Genomic DNA, 15,911 nt, shown 5'->3' with positions numbered 1-15,911 from the left:
TTAAAACTCTAACTTGTTTATAATTATTTCAATTAGGTAGCAAAACATTTTGTTTTTAAAAATCAAAAGATTTCATAAATATATGAAATTTCAAAATTAAGTGAACCAAGAGATAGTCCAATTAATACAAAGAGGATGATAATGGTACTTCTAAATTTATCTGCTTACTTATTATAGTCTCTAGAAGGAGCATAAAATCCCATGTCTCATTAATGTGGCTTTAAATGGCAATTCATTCATTTATTCAACACTTAATAAATAATTATTAAAAGCCAAAGCATAAACAATACACCCAGAGAGCCTCTAACTCACAGTGGAGTTCAAATCTCTATTTAACATAATTATATCACAGGGGATGTAAATCAATGATAGAACACTTGTGTAGCATGTGCAAGGCACTGTGTTTAATCCCCAGCAGTGAAATAAATAAATAAATAAAAATAATCATATTTTTTCATAAAAAGTTCAATAACAGAATTATGCAAAAGGTACACAGTAGCATGGGAAGGAATATTAAACTCTAAAAGAACAGAGCAAGAATCAGAAGCTGTGAAATTCAGCTTTTAAAGAACAAGCAGGTTTTACCAGACTAAAATAAGGAATTCCAGGCAAAAGAAACATGACACACGAGGGATCAAAGGTGTGAAATAGCAAAGTGTGGTCAGGGAACTAAGAACAACTGTTGGCAGGAGTGGAAAGACACAAAGATGGAGAGAGAATCAAGGACTAAACAAACAGAAGGATCTTTTATACCTTGCCAAGGAGCCAACACTACTCTGTATAAGAGATTGAGCCATTGAAATTTTAAAGTTAGGAGTGACAAGATCAGCTTTACGCTCTGAATGAACATTACTTTTTATGTAGTTAGTTGAAATACTCTCTGAAAAGTCAAAATTCTAAGGGTTTTTAATAACATCAAAAGAAACTAAATATGAAGTATCAATTGCTTTCATTTCCTCTAGAGTAAATATTTGGACTTTTATTGATGAAGGTAAACATAACCAATCTTATTAAATTAGCAACATTCATATTATTTAAATCAGTAAATAAAAAGGTCTTCATAAGAGTAACTGTTCTTGGCTTTGTGGCAGTTTTTTCCTGAACAAAGTAGGAGGGGATGTGGAGAAAACCCAAAGCCCAGAGGGAGAAAAAGGGCTAAATGGCATGATGATAAAACAGTAAGCACATTTTACAATCATTTTTGTATTGGGCTATATAAAAACTAAATCCCAAGCCAACAGTGGTGGCACACACCTGTAATCCCAGCATCTGGGAAGCTAAATAAGGAGGATTGCAAGTTTAAGGCAAGCCGTGGCAATTTATCAAGACCTTATCTCAAAAATAAAATTAAAAGGGCTAGAATGTAGTTCAGTGGTTGAACATTCCCGGAGTTATTGTTTTAGAATTCTAATCTAAGACCAGCAGGACTCCATACTTATATGATCCTTAGTTTCTATCTCATTATCATTGTTTTAGCAGTCCTGCTACATAGGGGCAGAATTTCATTTAAATGTAAGGATACCATTAAGGTTTACAAATAACATGCCGACCTATACCATGAGAAATGCTAGAAGTTCTTCAGACTGAAGAAAAATGATACCAGATAGAATCCTGGATTTACAAGAAGGAATATAAAGGGCTGGAGTTGTGGCTCAGTGGTAGGGAGCTGCCTGGCATGTGTGAGGCACTGAGTTCGATTCTCAGCACCACAGAAAAATAAGTAAAGGTCCATTAACAACTAAAAAAAATATTTTTTTAAAAAAAAGAAGAAGGAACGAAGAACACTGGTGATGATAAATATGTGGAGAGCAAATATAAAAGACAATACTGTCCAAGGGGTGAATAGAAGGAACCTACCCACTTCTGATAATGACAGGTTGGGCAATCTTCCCATTGAAAATAATGAAAAATGTTAGCTAAAATATTTTTAAAAAATCTAAACCAAGAAGGCAAAAACCCAGAGAACTGTGGGATCTAGAAGACTTTTGTCTGCAAACCACTGCTGACCTATATAAACTTAGGACTTTGGTCCTGGCAGTCTTCAAGAGACACAAAGACATAATTCAAGACCCAAGTACAAGCCCCACTCACATCTTAGAGAAGTCGCTCTCCACAATGAGTGGGGACCATGAAAGGGTTGTATACCCTCAGTCCATGAGTGAAACAGAACTAAATCCCACCAAACTCCTATGTTAAATATGTGTAGTCAAGAAGAATGGGGGGAAAGAAAGTCTCTGAGTAAGTAATTATACACAAAGCAGCAAAAGAGAAAAGAAAAATATGGAGAAAACTTTTAAAAACACGCATGATAGAGTGAAAAAATCTAAAATGCATTTAACATACAATCTAGAAATAGAAAATGGATAAATGAAGAGGACACAGCACTACTTGAAGAAATAGTATCAATTTCCTAGACTGATTTAAAAACAAAAAGCCAGGTGCAGTGACACAAGACTGTGATCCCAGAGACTCACGAGGCTGAGGCAGGAGAATCACAAATTTGAGGCCAGCCTCAGCAAATTAATGAGATCCTGTCTCAAAAAAAATGTAAAGGGCTGAGGATGTAGCCCAATGGTAAAGCACCCTTGGGTTCAATTGCCAATACCACAATCAATCAATAAAAACAAAAGAAAGCAAAAAAACATTAATTCTCAGGACCAAAATATCCAACAGATTCCAAGTAAGGTAAATAAAAGTAAAAACATATCAAGACATATAAAGTGAAAAGTGAAACTACAGAACACCAAGCAGGATGCAGTGGCACACACCTATAAACCTAGCAATGTGGGAGGCTAACACAGGAGACTCAAGTTTGAGGCCAGCCTCAGCAACTTACCAAGACCTTCAGTAACATAGCAAGACCCTGTCTCAAAATTTAAAAAAATAAAAAAGACTGGCAATATATCTCAGTGGCAAAGCACGCTTGGATTCAATCCCCAGTAACAAAAAGAGAAAGAAAAAAACAAAACATAGAACAAAGGTAGATCCTAAGTGCTCCCTCAGGAAAATGACCTTTAAAGAAATCACACATAAACTACTGACTTCTCAACAGCAAGAACAGAAGCCAGAAAGCAATGGAGTTGTGCTTTCGATGTCCTGAAAATAAATGACAACATAGAATTTATTTATTTATTTATTTATTTATGGATACTGGTGGTTGAACCAGAGGTAGGCACTTTACTACTGAACCATATCCCTAGTCCTTCTATTTTTTATTTCAAGATAGGGCCTCACTAAGGTGCTGAGTCTGATCTTGAACCTGCAATCCTCAAGCCTCAGCCTCCCAAGTCACTAGGACTATAGGTATATGCCACTACACCCAGCTGACAACCTAGAATTCTACCTGCAATAGAATATTCTTCATAAATAATAGTGCATGTGACACCAGCACATACTCATTAAAGAAAATTCTAGAGGATGTACTTTAAGACACATGGAAAGTGAATCCAGATAGAACATTTGTGTTGCAAGAATGAATGAATACCATAAAAGTGGTAAATATAAGAGTAAATCTAAAGGAGAGATGGAATTTCTCACATTGCAAATTAAGTAGCTCAGCAAACTTTCTCCAAAAAATCTATCAATGAACCTGGACAAAACAGTTGAACAACAATTTCAGGGCCGTGAAAATCAACCAAATTGGGGATCAATTGGTAATAAAAAATTCAATGTCTTCAGGTTAAGAACAGGGAAGTATGTGGCATTCTTACCCAGGGATGCTTTTATGCCCAACTCCATTTCAGTATGCAAAGCTGTTCTATTTGGGAGAGGTGGGTAATTGTAAAAAAAACTGGCTTGATTTGAAATGGAGCATAGAAAAACTGCAACCCCAGCAACGCTGTAACACTAGTAAGCGCAATGGCAAATGAACAGGGAAGACCAGCAGTTCAGTAGCCTGAACTTAGAGTTCTGTTTGTGATAAGCAATGGACTGGGAAACTAGCCAGAAATTTAATAGGAAGATCTAGAAAATGAGATAGCTATAGGGGGCCTTGATAAGCAATCCGTGCATCCACCCAAGGAGACTCCAAAAAGGTCTAAACACCCACACATTCCTGACTGACTGAGCTGGCATGCACATGTGGGACAGAGATGAGAAGGCCCAGTGGAAAACAAAAGCCACAGAAAATTTAAAGACCGCCCAAACTTGAAATGCACTCCCAATCCTTAAGCAAAGGTCAATGTTGAGGTATCTGAGCCCAGAGTCTGACCAATCACTGGCTGACCAATGCACTATACAGACCCAGGAGTAAACACTAGAAATGTGGATGGATTAGGAACAACAGCAGATAATCAACCAGACAGAACCACTGAATTATGGAACGGTGTGAAGATTCTTTTAACTTCAGCTTTTCTCTGTCAATGAAGACAACTAAGAGGCAATATAGAAAAAAGTGCTCTAATTTAGTAATACTGCTAAATTACATAAGCCCCTCTCTGTCTTAGACTCTTCAGTTATAAAAACTGAACAAGCTATCACCTCACTGAGTTTTCTGAAGCTTAAGTAGTACAGTAATAATAACTAACTATAGAAATAGCTAAAACCTAACACCTGAAGACAGATAATATATGAAAAGTGCCTAGCAAAATGCCTCATCTAGCATATAAGAAATATCTAATCTGTTGAAAACATTAGCCCTATTGATCCCAACAGTAAGTCCACATGAAGTAAGACAAGTTGTTAATCTCAAAAAGTTAAAAAGACAAAACACTGTATTTTAGCAAATCCAAGAAACCACAACTTTCTCTATGACTTTTACGAAGAACTGATTTTAAGATGCATCTACATTTCAAAGAATGAAAAATGTGCATCTTAGAATCAATGAAACATCGAAGTTCAGCATCATGTTATATAAGGTTGCCTAATAAAAACAGTACCAGAAATTGAATCTTGATGTCTAGAATTTGTCTCACATTCTTTTTCGTACATTATTTTTGTTTTGGTTTTTAGCTCCCACTACAAGCCAGCAGTCAGAACTCAGAACAAAAGAAACCTTAAGGGATTGTCAACCTCTTCTCTATTTTAGATCCTACAGCTAAGAGGCTACAGCAGGAAGAGAGAACTCTATTCTCTTCTCTGGGGGAAAGGAAAAGGGAGAACTATGCAGAACTTAAACTTGCTCTTGCTGCTCCACCACACATTACCACTGACTAGGGTGGGCACACAAATAAGTGACTGAACATGACACTATAGGCAAGAATATTACTGCAAGAATAAAGTATGCCTTACAGATTAGCCAGGAAGGGCCTGTCCTTCACCAGTTCACCCAGATCGCCATCAAGGACTTGAGAAACTTGGAGCCAGAAGTTCTGGGCCAAGCCCTCTAGTTCCAGAGCTTGAGGATATGCCTAAACCCCCTGGGTCTGAGGCTCCTTCACCCACTCAGCCTTACAGGAGTATGAGCGGTTCTCACAGGCCTTGTAGAACAAGCCAAGCATTATTCCTGATTTAATTTAACATGGTCTATAATGCACGTGAGGAAGCTGCATACAACAGAGAAAAGGACCTATAGTTTACATATTCTAGAAATGTGAGAAGTAAAACAGACTGTTGGACTTGTCAGTCCAACTCCAGTTTTGAAATGAGGATGTTGAGGCCTCTGACTAGAGCCCTTCTCTGCCTCCCCCGACCCATTCTGTTCCAGGTCATTTCTCTCTCACCACAGGGTTTCAGTTCAAGCATTTCTTCCCCAGAGAAGTCTTCCCTGATCTCCCAGGAACCATCAGACTCTACTGCCAGACCCTACATGAGATGGGATCTTTTCTGCTATTGTTTTTCCAACTTAAAATATAACACCATGGAGATACAGTAAGTACTCAAATATTTGTTGAATGAACAAAGAAAAAACATCCTATTCCTGGTACTCTACTGGAAGAAGACCTAATCAATTTGGGGTAAAAACTGTTTAAAGCTAAGTCAAGACCAGAGAACACAGCTTAAGATTCTTTTGGAAAAAGTGATTCATTTTCTCAACCAGTATGAATCATGCTTTGTAAATAGAGAATAAAAACATTTTGCTCATTTTTACTACTGTTGTAATTATTACAAGAAAGGAATGAGCAATGAGAGCCATGTGTGCCCTAATGTCCTTAGGGCTGACTGCCCTTCTCTATGCTCCCAAGGATCCTGAGACTAGATCACTTTCTTAAAGGACTTGCCATGATACATCACCTTGATTTTCTTGTCTGCCTTCCCCTCAGTAAAGGGGAAATTTCTATCAGTATATTTGACCTCCACCGTACCTGGTACCTTGCAACTGTAAGTTCTGTATGTCAGGCTCCATACTACCAAAGTGACTATATATTTTTATTAAACCTTCACAAAATTTAAGAATCCTGTAAGTAGACAGCATTACTCAATTTTTCAGAGGAAAACTGATGCTGGGAAATATTTTAAAACTTGTCTTAGGTCAAACAGTTGGTCATATCTGAAGCTGGAAGACATAAAGATATTAGATAACTTTTGTACAGGAGGTGGGCCATGTTGCTGGAGACCACTTCACATAAGAGCAAATAGGCTTTATGTCCCAGGCAGCCCCCAAAGGGCAAGTGACATATAATCGGTGTTCCTCATGAAAACCCTGAGTCCTTGAGAAAAGGCTAAATAAAAAGCTAAAAAGGGAAGACGAAGGAAACCAAAGGTGATATGGATATGAAAAATTCAAATATGAACATTTTACTTAATTGGAATTCAACAGACCACCAACTCTATGTCTTGAAGAGTCAAAAACTGAAAGCATGAAAGAAGAAAAATATCTCAAAAATCTAAAATTAAAGGGCTGGGGATGTGGCTCAAGCGGTAGCGCGCTCGCCTGGCATGCGTGCAGCCCGGGTTCGATCCTCAGCACCACATACCAACAAAGATGTTGTGTCCGCCGAGAACTAAAAAATAAATATGAAAAATTCTCTCTCTCTCTCTCTCTCTCTCTCTCTCCCTCCTCTCTCACTCTCTCTTAAAAAAAATAGAAAAAAAAATCTAAAATTAAAATCTCAAAATTTGTACAAAATCTGTTTATTCTTCATTGGCATTATTTGGCATGTTTTTCCAGAAGAGACATTTGATAAAAAAGAACATCCCAACTGCCAATAAACACTTGAAAATATGCTCAACTAGAACTGACCATAAGGAAGAATAAGTTAAAGTCACAAGATAATACAATAATACCAGAAGGAAAAAATACCAGAAGGGCTAGAAGAGAATAAACACGAGGATACATAGTACCTAAAAACTTCCCACTACTGGTAGGAATATAACTGGTACAAAACTTTGGAAACTATTCCACAGTGTCTACTGAAGTAACCTGTTACAGCTCAGCACACACACTCCTAAATGCATGCCACAGAGAAATACATACCTATGTTCATCAAAAGATATGTTCCTTACAATAAATGAACTACTACATGTGACAACATGGATGAATCTCATAAATATTATGCTGAGCAGAAGAGCATGTGTCACATAAAGGTTCAAAACCAGGCAGAACTACTCTATGAGGAGGGTGATACTTTTACGAGGTGGTAGTGACTAGGAGAACACAGGAGGAATTGGTTATGTTTTTATTTTTCCTTTCTATTCTATTGTTACTGGGAATTGAACCCAGGGGGACTTCAGCACTAATCTACATCTCCAGTCCTTTTTATTTTTTGATACAAGGTCATGCTAAATTAAATTGCTCACTAAGTTGCTCATACAAATTGCATAAAGATTTTATTTATTGGACAACAGTTCAAGAATTTTTTTTGGGGGGGGGGGTTATTGAGGATTGAACCCAGGTGTGCTTAACCCCTGAACCATATCCCAGCCCTTTTTGTATTTTATTTAGAGACAGAGTCTTGCTGAGTTGCTTAGGGCCTTGCTAAATTGCTGAGGCTGGCTTTGAACTCATAACCCTCCTGCCTTAGCCTCCATAGCCACTGGGATTATAGGCATGCACCCAACTTAGTCCAATAAATTTTTGTTTTCTTTTATTTCTGCTGGGGATCAAACTCAGGGCCTTGTGTATGCCAGGTATGCAATAAACTTTTTCCCTTGCCTTATTCATCTCTCCACAGTCTTCCTGTCCCAATTTAGGAATTACTTATTGTGAACCTTTCCTAATTTCTCTCTCCAAACGATGGTGAATAACACTCCTACATGTTTTCATTGTATCCTGTTGTTCCTGGTACTATAATTGCATCCTAGACTCCCTCCAAATTATGTGGTTAACCAGACAAAAGTTGGACAACTTTGATGATGCAGTTTAACACAGGGTAACATAATCTGACATAAGCAAAACACACACATTAAATGCTAATTCATTCAGCCACAATTCACCTGAAACATAAACTGGGTTTAAGAATCACTCAAGCCAATAACTAAAAAAGTATCTGTACTGTTCAGTTCCCTACCCCCAAAAAAATTAAAAACAACTCAGTCACATTTTCAATCGAACTTGTCGTTCTACTAAACTGTCACATTTTCCCTAAAAATACATGCTCTAAAACTTGTTTGTTTAATTATAAGTCTCACCGACCTCTATCAGACCTCCAGCCAACATTTAATCAGATGAAGGAAGTATGATTTTAAGAGAGGCTATGATTACAGCAGGCCTCTTGAACATCAGTTTTACCAGTCACTTGGGTCATGTGACTTAGATCAAGGTTCTCAGCTTGTTTCCTTAACTATACTACAGGAATCTCTCTTACCGTGAAACATTGTTAAAGTTAGAAATAACATATATAACACACCTAACATGCTATTTAAATCACAGATGGGGAGGAAGATGGCGGCGAATAGAGTGTGACACCCCCATGTACCGTGTCACTGCGCAGGTGATTAGCGAGTTTAGAAAGGCCAGAAGCTATCTTGTTAAGAATGTCCAGCAAAATTGGGGTGTACTGAAACCTAGAGGAAGAATTTCAACACCCGAGGATCAGTTACTGCGGCTCAATCGCGAGTGAACCGTGTGCCTGGAGATTCAGGCTGATTGATCAGTGGCCCGCTCCACAGCTGGAGCCTCCGCTCTGACGTGCCAGCAATGCAGAGAAACGGATTCTATGGGGTCCTGCCAACTGTGCCTTCACAGTGCTCCAGGCTGAGTTCTGGGTTTGAGATGGGAGAGAGAAACAGTCCAGATCTGCCCTCCACACCGGACACCCCACTGAGGAAGCCAGCGGCCACCATATTGGGGAGATGATATCACCATCGCCAGCTTCCGACGGAAGAAACCCCATGGCAGCAACTTCAGCGATAGAACAGGTGTGTGACATTTAGCCCTCTCCAATACAGCGGGGAAATCGCACTTAAAATCTCTCCCCGGCTTTCCAGGGGCATGATTATCAGAGTGAGCGTGAATAGAGGCATGGGGAAAGGTAAAGGCACCGGACCTCCAACTCCCCCCTCCCACCAGCAGCGAAAAGGAAACCTGTCTCGCCAGCTCTAGGAGGAGTGGCTATCGGAGGGAATCGAAAGAATAGGGGGCTGGTTCCCAATACCCGCGCTCCACATCCAGCAAACTGCAGGCCCAGAGTGTAGCTTGAACTGTGGAAAGGTACCACACTGGGGAAGGCCTAGCTGGCATGAGAAGCGAGGAAAATAGAGGCCAGGAACAACCCTAAGTGAACGGGATTGGAGAGACACCAGGTGGGGGAGGTGGGAGCCACCTCATATGGATTGTTTCCCTACAGCCCAAGGGCAAAATCTTGGTCAGAAAAGCACAGCTCCACCTACTGGAAGCCAAGAAAATAGAAGCCTAACAGTGCTTTTTCTTTTTTTTAATTGTAATTTTTATTTTATTTTATTATTATTTTTATCATTTCTTTTTCTTTTCTATTTTTTTTCTCTTTCTTTCTTCTCTCCCTCTCTCTTTCTTGGTTTTCTTCCTTACCTTTTCCCTATCTTTCCTCCCAAGCATGACCACTCTGATTATGTGTAATTTACTAAATACAAATAGATGAATATTACAAGACGGTCTATAGTCTGCCTAGGCCTTAACTACCCCCAAGTACTCCTGTCTATTCTCTTGTTAATATCTGCCTGCATTGGAGCAACCCCCCAAAGAAGCTAAGATATACTAACCTACATACCATCATATCTCCTGACCTTAACATAAAATCCTAAGTTCAAACCTCAATTCTCTATATGCCATCAAAATCTGTAGGCCTTTAATGAAACTGATGAATTTACCTTAAATCACAATTAAATCCAACATCTCTAAACATTGTCTCCCAACACAAAGAAGAGACCTTGGAGCTATACAAACCAAAACAAATTTATAGGAAAAAACAGAAATACAGCAGTCAAACAGAGTTGGAAAGTAATGTGAGCACCATGAAAAAAACAAGGGAAAAAAGGATTAGAAACAATGCAGGATAACTTAAATTTACAGGAGAACCTAGAAATATCAGAAAAAAATGGACAGATTAAAGAATTCAAGGCATACCTGACTCAGATGGAATGGAATCATAAAGAAGTCATTAGACAGCAAGTCCAAACAATGAAAGAATACTTTGAAAATGAATTACATAAACCAGATTCAAGAAGCAAAAAATCAACTCTACCAGGAGATAGAGATTTAAAAAAAAAATCAAACAGTAATCCTAGAAATGCAGGAAACCATAAACCAAATCAAAAACTCAAAAGAGAAAATTACAAGTAGACTAGATCAAGTAGAAGTCAGAACATGAGATAATGAAGACAAAGTATATCAACTCGAAAAGAGTATAGTCAATGCAGAAAGGCTGGTAAGAAACCACGAGCAAAACATCCAAGAGATATGGGATGTCATTTAAAAAAAAAACTTAAGAGTCATTGGGATAGAGGAAGGTATAGAGGTCCAAAACAAAGGAATGAGCAATCTGTTGAATGAAATAATTTTAGAAAACTTTCCAGACATGAAAGATGGAATGGATTGCCAAATCCTGGAAGCCTACAGGACCCCAAACATACAAAACTGTAATAGACCAACTCCAAGACATATTATTATGAAGATATCAAACATACAGAACAAGGAGAGAATATTAAAAGCTACAAGAGAAAGGAGGCAGATTACATTCATGGGTAAACTAATTAGGTTAACGGCTGATTTTTCATCACAGACGTTGAAAGCGAGAAGATCCTGGAACAATGCATTTCAAACATGAAAAATAATGGATTCCAACCAAGAATATTGTATCCAGCAAAATTAAGCTTCAGGTTTGACAATAAAATTAAAATATTTCACAATAAACAAAAGTTAAAAGAATTCACAGCCAGAAAACCAGCACTGCAAAGCATTTTGAGCAAAACATTACAAGAAGAGGAAATGAAAAACAGCACCCAAAACCAACAGTGGGAGGTAACTTAGTAAAGGGGGGAAAAATTATCAAAGAGGAAAAACAAGCCAAATTAAAATAAATAAATAAACAAACAAACAAACATGACTGGAAATACAAACCATATATCAATACTAACCCTAAACGTTAATGGCTTAAACTCACCAATTAAGTGACATAAGCTAGTAACTTGGATTAAAAAAACAAATCCAACAATATGCTGCCTTCAGGAGACTCATATGATAGGAAAAGACGTACACAGGTCAAAGGTTCAGAAAAATCATACCACTCACATGGTCCTTGGAAGCAAGCAGGAGTGGCCATACTCATATCGAATAAAATCAACTTCAAACCAAAGATAATCAAAAGGGAGAAAGAAGGACACTATATACTGTTAAAAGGAACCATTCACCAACAAGACATAACAATTATCAATATGTATGTACCAAATAATGGTGCTGCAACGTTCATAAAACAAACTTTCCTCAAGTTCAAGAATCAAATAGACCACAACACAATAATTATGGGTGACTTCAACACATATCATTGGACAGACCCTCCAAACAAAAGTTGAATAAAGAAACTATAGAACTCAATAACACAATCAATAACCTAGACTTAACAGACATATATAGAATATATCAACCATCATCAAGTGGATACACGTTTTTCTCAGCAGCACATGGATCCTTCTCAAAGATAGACCATATATTATGCCATAGGGCAACCCTTAGTAAATATAAAGGTGTGGAGATAATACCATGCATCTTATCTGATCATAATGGAATGAAACTGGAAATCAATGATAAAAGAAGGAAGGAAAAATCCTGCATCACCTGGAAAATGAACAATATGTTGCTGAATGATCAATGGGTTATAGAAGACATAAAGGAGGAAATCAAAGAATTCTTAGAGATAAATGAAAATACTGACATAACATATCAGAATCTATAGGACACAATGAAAGCAGTTTTAAGAGGGAAATTCATTGCCTGGAGTTCATTCCTCAAAAAAAGAAAAAAAAAACAAATAAATGAGCTCACACTTCATCTCAAAACCCTAGAAAAGGAAGAGAAAAACAACAGCAAAGGTAGCAGAAGGCAAGAAATAATTAAAATCAGAGCGGAAATCAACAAAATTGAAACAAAAGAAACTATTGAAAAAGTGACAAAACTAAAAGTTGGTTCTTTGAAAAAATAAATAAGATCGACAGACCTTTAGCCATGCTAACGAAGAGAAGAAGAGAGAGAACTCAAATTACTAACATATGGAATGAAAAAGGCAATATCACAACAGACACTACAGAAATACAGAAGATAATTAGAAATTATTTTGAAAACCTATATTCCAATAAAATAGAAGATAGTGAAGACATTGATAAATTTCTTAAGTCATATGATTTGCCCAGATTGAGTCAGGAGGATACACACAATTTAAACAGACCAATAACAATGAAGGAAATAGAAGAAGCCATCAAAAGACTACCAACCAAGAAAAGCCCAGGACCAGATGGGTATACAGCAGAGTTTTACAAAACCTTTAAAGAAGAATTAACACCAATACTTTTCAAGTTATTTCAGGAAATAGAAAAAGAGGAAGCTCTGCCAAATTCATTCTATGAGGCCAACATCACCCTGATTCCGAAACCAGACAAAGACACTTCAAAGAAAGAAAACTACAGACCAATATCTCTAGTGAACCTAGATGCAAAAATCCTCAATAAAATTCTGGCAAATCGGATACAAAAACATATCAAAAAAAATTGTGTACCGTGATCAAGTAGGATTCATCCCTGGGATGCAAGGCTGGTTCAATACACGGAAATCAATAAATGTTATTCACTACATCAATAGACTTAAAGATAAGAACCATATGATCATTTCGATAGAGGCAGAAAAAGCATTCAACAAAGTACAGCATCCCTTTATGTTCAAAACACTAGAAAAACTAGGGATAACAGGAACTTACCTCAACATTGTAAAAGCTATCTATGCTAAGCCTCAGGCTACCATCATTCTAAATGGAGAAAAATTGAAGGCATTCCCTCTAAGATCTGGAACAAGACAGGGATGCCCTCTCTCACCACTTCTATTCAATTTAGTTCTCGAAATACTGGCCAGAGCAATTAGACAGACGAAAGAAATTAAAGGCATAAAGATAGGAAAAGAAGAACTTAAATTATCACTATCTGCGGTTGATATGATCTCATACCTAGCAGACCCAAAAGGGTCTACAAAGAAACTACTACAGCTAATAAATGAATTCAGCAAAGTGGCAGGATATAAAATCAACACGCATAAATCAAAGGCATTCCTGTATATCAGCCACAAATCTCCTGAAATGGAAATGAGGACAACCACCCAATTCACAATATCCTCAAAAAAAATAAAATACTTGGGAATCAACCTAACAAAAGAGGTGAAAGATTTAAACAATGAAAACTACAGAATCCTAAAGAGAGAAACAGAAGAAGAGCTTAGAAGATGGAAAAAATATACCCTGTTCATGGATAGGCAGAACTAACATCATCAACATGGCGACATTACCAAAAGTTCTCTATAGGTTTAATGCAATGCCAATCAAAATCCCAATGGCATTTCTTGTAGAAATAGATAAAGCAATCATGAAATTCATATGGAAAAAATAAAAGACCCAGAATAGCAAAAGCAATTCTAAGCAGGAAGAGTGAATCAGGTGGTATAGTGATACCAGACTTCAAACTATACTACAGAGCAATAGTAACAAAAACAGCATGGTACTGGTACCAAAACAGGCGGGTGGACCAATGGTACAGAATAGAGGACACAGAGACCAATCCACAAAATTATAATTATCTTATATTTGACAAAGGGGCTAAAAGCATACAATGGAAAAAGGATAGCATCTTCAACAAATGGTGCTGGGAAAACTGGAAATCCATATGCAACAAAATGAATCTGAATCCCTTTCTCTCGCCATGCACAAAAGTTAACTCAAAATGGACCAAGGAGCTTGATATCAAAACAGAGACTCTGCGTCTAATAGAAGAAAAAGTTGGCTCCAATCTACATATTGTGGGGTCAGGCTCCAAATTCCTTAATAGGACACCCATAGCACAAGAGTTAAAAACAAGAATCAACAAATGGGACTTACTCAAACTAAAAAGTTTTTTCTCAGCAAGAGAAACAATAAGAGAGGTAAATAGGGAGCCTATATCCTGGGAACAAATTTTTACTCCTCACACTTCAGATAGAGCCCTAATATCCAGAGTATACAAAGAACTTAAAAAATTAAACAATAAGATAACAAATAACCCAATCAACAAATGGGCCATGGACCTGAACAGATGCTTCTTATTGGAGGACATACAATCAATCAACAAGTACATGAAAAAATGCTCACCATCTCTAGCAGTCAGAGAAATGCAAATCAAAGCCACCCTAAGATACCATCTCACTCCAGTAAGATTGGCAGCCATTATGAAGTCAAACAACAACAAGTGCTGGCGAGGTTGTGGGGAAAAGGGTACACTTGTTCATTGCTGGTGGGACTGCAAATTGGTGCGGCCAATTTGGAAAGCAGTATGGAGATTCCTTGGAAAGCTGGGAATGGAACCACCATTTGACCCAGCTATTCCCCTTCTCGAAGTATTCCCTAAAGACCTTAAAAGAGTATACTATAGGGATACTGCTACATCGATGTTCATAGCAGCACAATTCACAATAGCTGGACTGGAACCAACCTAGATGCCCTTCAATAGATGAATGGATTAAAAAAATGTGGCATTTATACACAATGGAGTATTACTCAGCACTAAAAAATGACAAAATCATGGCATTTGCAGGGAAATGGATGGCATTAGAGCAGATTATGCTAAGTGAAGCTAGCCAATCCCTAAAAAACAAATGCCAAATGTCTTCTTTGATATAAGGAGAGCAACTAAGAACAGAGCAGGGAGGAAGATCATGAGAAAAAGATTAACATTAAACAGGGATGAGAGGTGGGAGGGAAAGGGAGAGAGAAGGGAAATTGCATGGAAATGGAAGGAGATCCTCATTGTTATACAAAATTACATAAGAGGAAGTGAGGGGAAAGGAAAAAAAACAAGGGAGAAAAATGAATTACAGTAGATGGGGTAGAGAGAGAATATGGGAGGGGAGGGAGGAGAGGGGAGGGGGGATAGTAGAGGATAGGAAAGGCAGCAGAATACAACAGACACTAGTATGGCACTATGTAAAAACGTGGATGTGTAACTGATGAGATTCTGTAATCTGTATACGGGGTAAAAATGGGAGTTCATAACCTACTTGAATCAAATGTATGAAATGTGATATGTCAAGAGCTTTGTAATGTTTTGAACATTAATAATAAAAAAATAAATAAAAGAAAAATAAATAAATAAATCACAGATAGGAACTTATTAGCTATCCTCATTCTTATCCTCTACCATGGAATTTTAAACATTCTAATAAAGATTTTAAAATCCCACAAAAAAAAATAAAAACTTGCTTTTGAAAAAATATTGAATGATTAACTTTATAACCGTTAAAGGTAGTGTCATATAGGTTCATTATACAATTTGTCTACACTTTTCTATAAGTACAAAGTCAATTTTGGAGAATTTAGTCATATGCATTGATA

General features: G+C 37.4%; 1 protein-coding gene across 4 annotated transcripts in view; it reads right to left on the bottom strand.

Annotated features, from left to right (window-relative positions):
* Positions 1-15,911, bottom strand: part of Uvrag (UV radiation resistance associated) — a 313,881-nt gene that overhangs the window by 257,445 nt on the left and 40,525 nt on the right. The gene's annotated exons all lie outside the window — the stretch shown is intronic.

This window comes from Ictidomys tridecemlineatus, chromosome 4 (assembly GCF_052094955.1).
Source record: "Ictidomys tridecemlineatus isolate mIctTri1 chromosome 4, mIctTri1.hap1, whole genome shotgun sequence".
Taxonomy (NCBI): Eukaryota; Metazoa; Chordata; class Mammalia; order Rodentia; family Sciuridae; genus Ictidomys; species Ictidomys tridecemlineatus.
The sequence above is the reverse complement of the archived record's forward strand: the minus strand, read 5'-3'. Positions and strand labels throughout refer to the sequence as shown.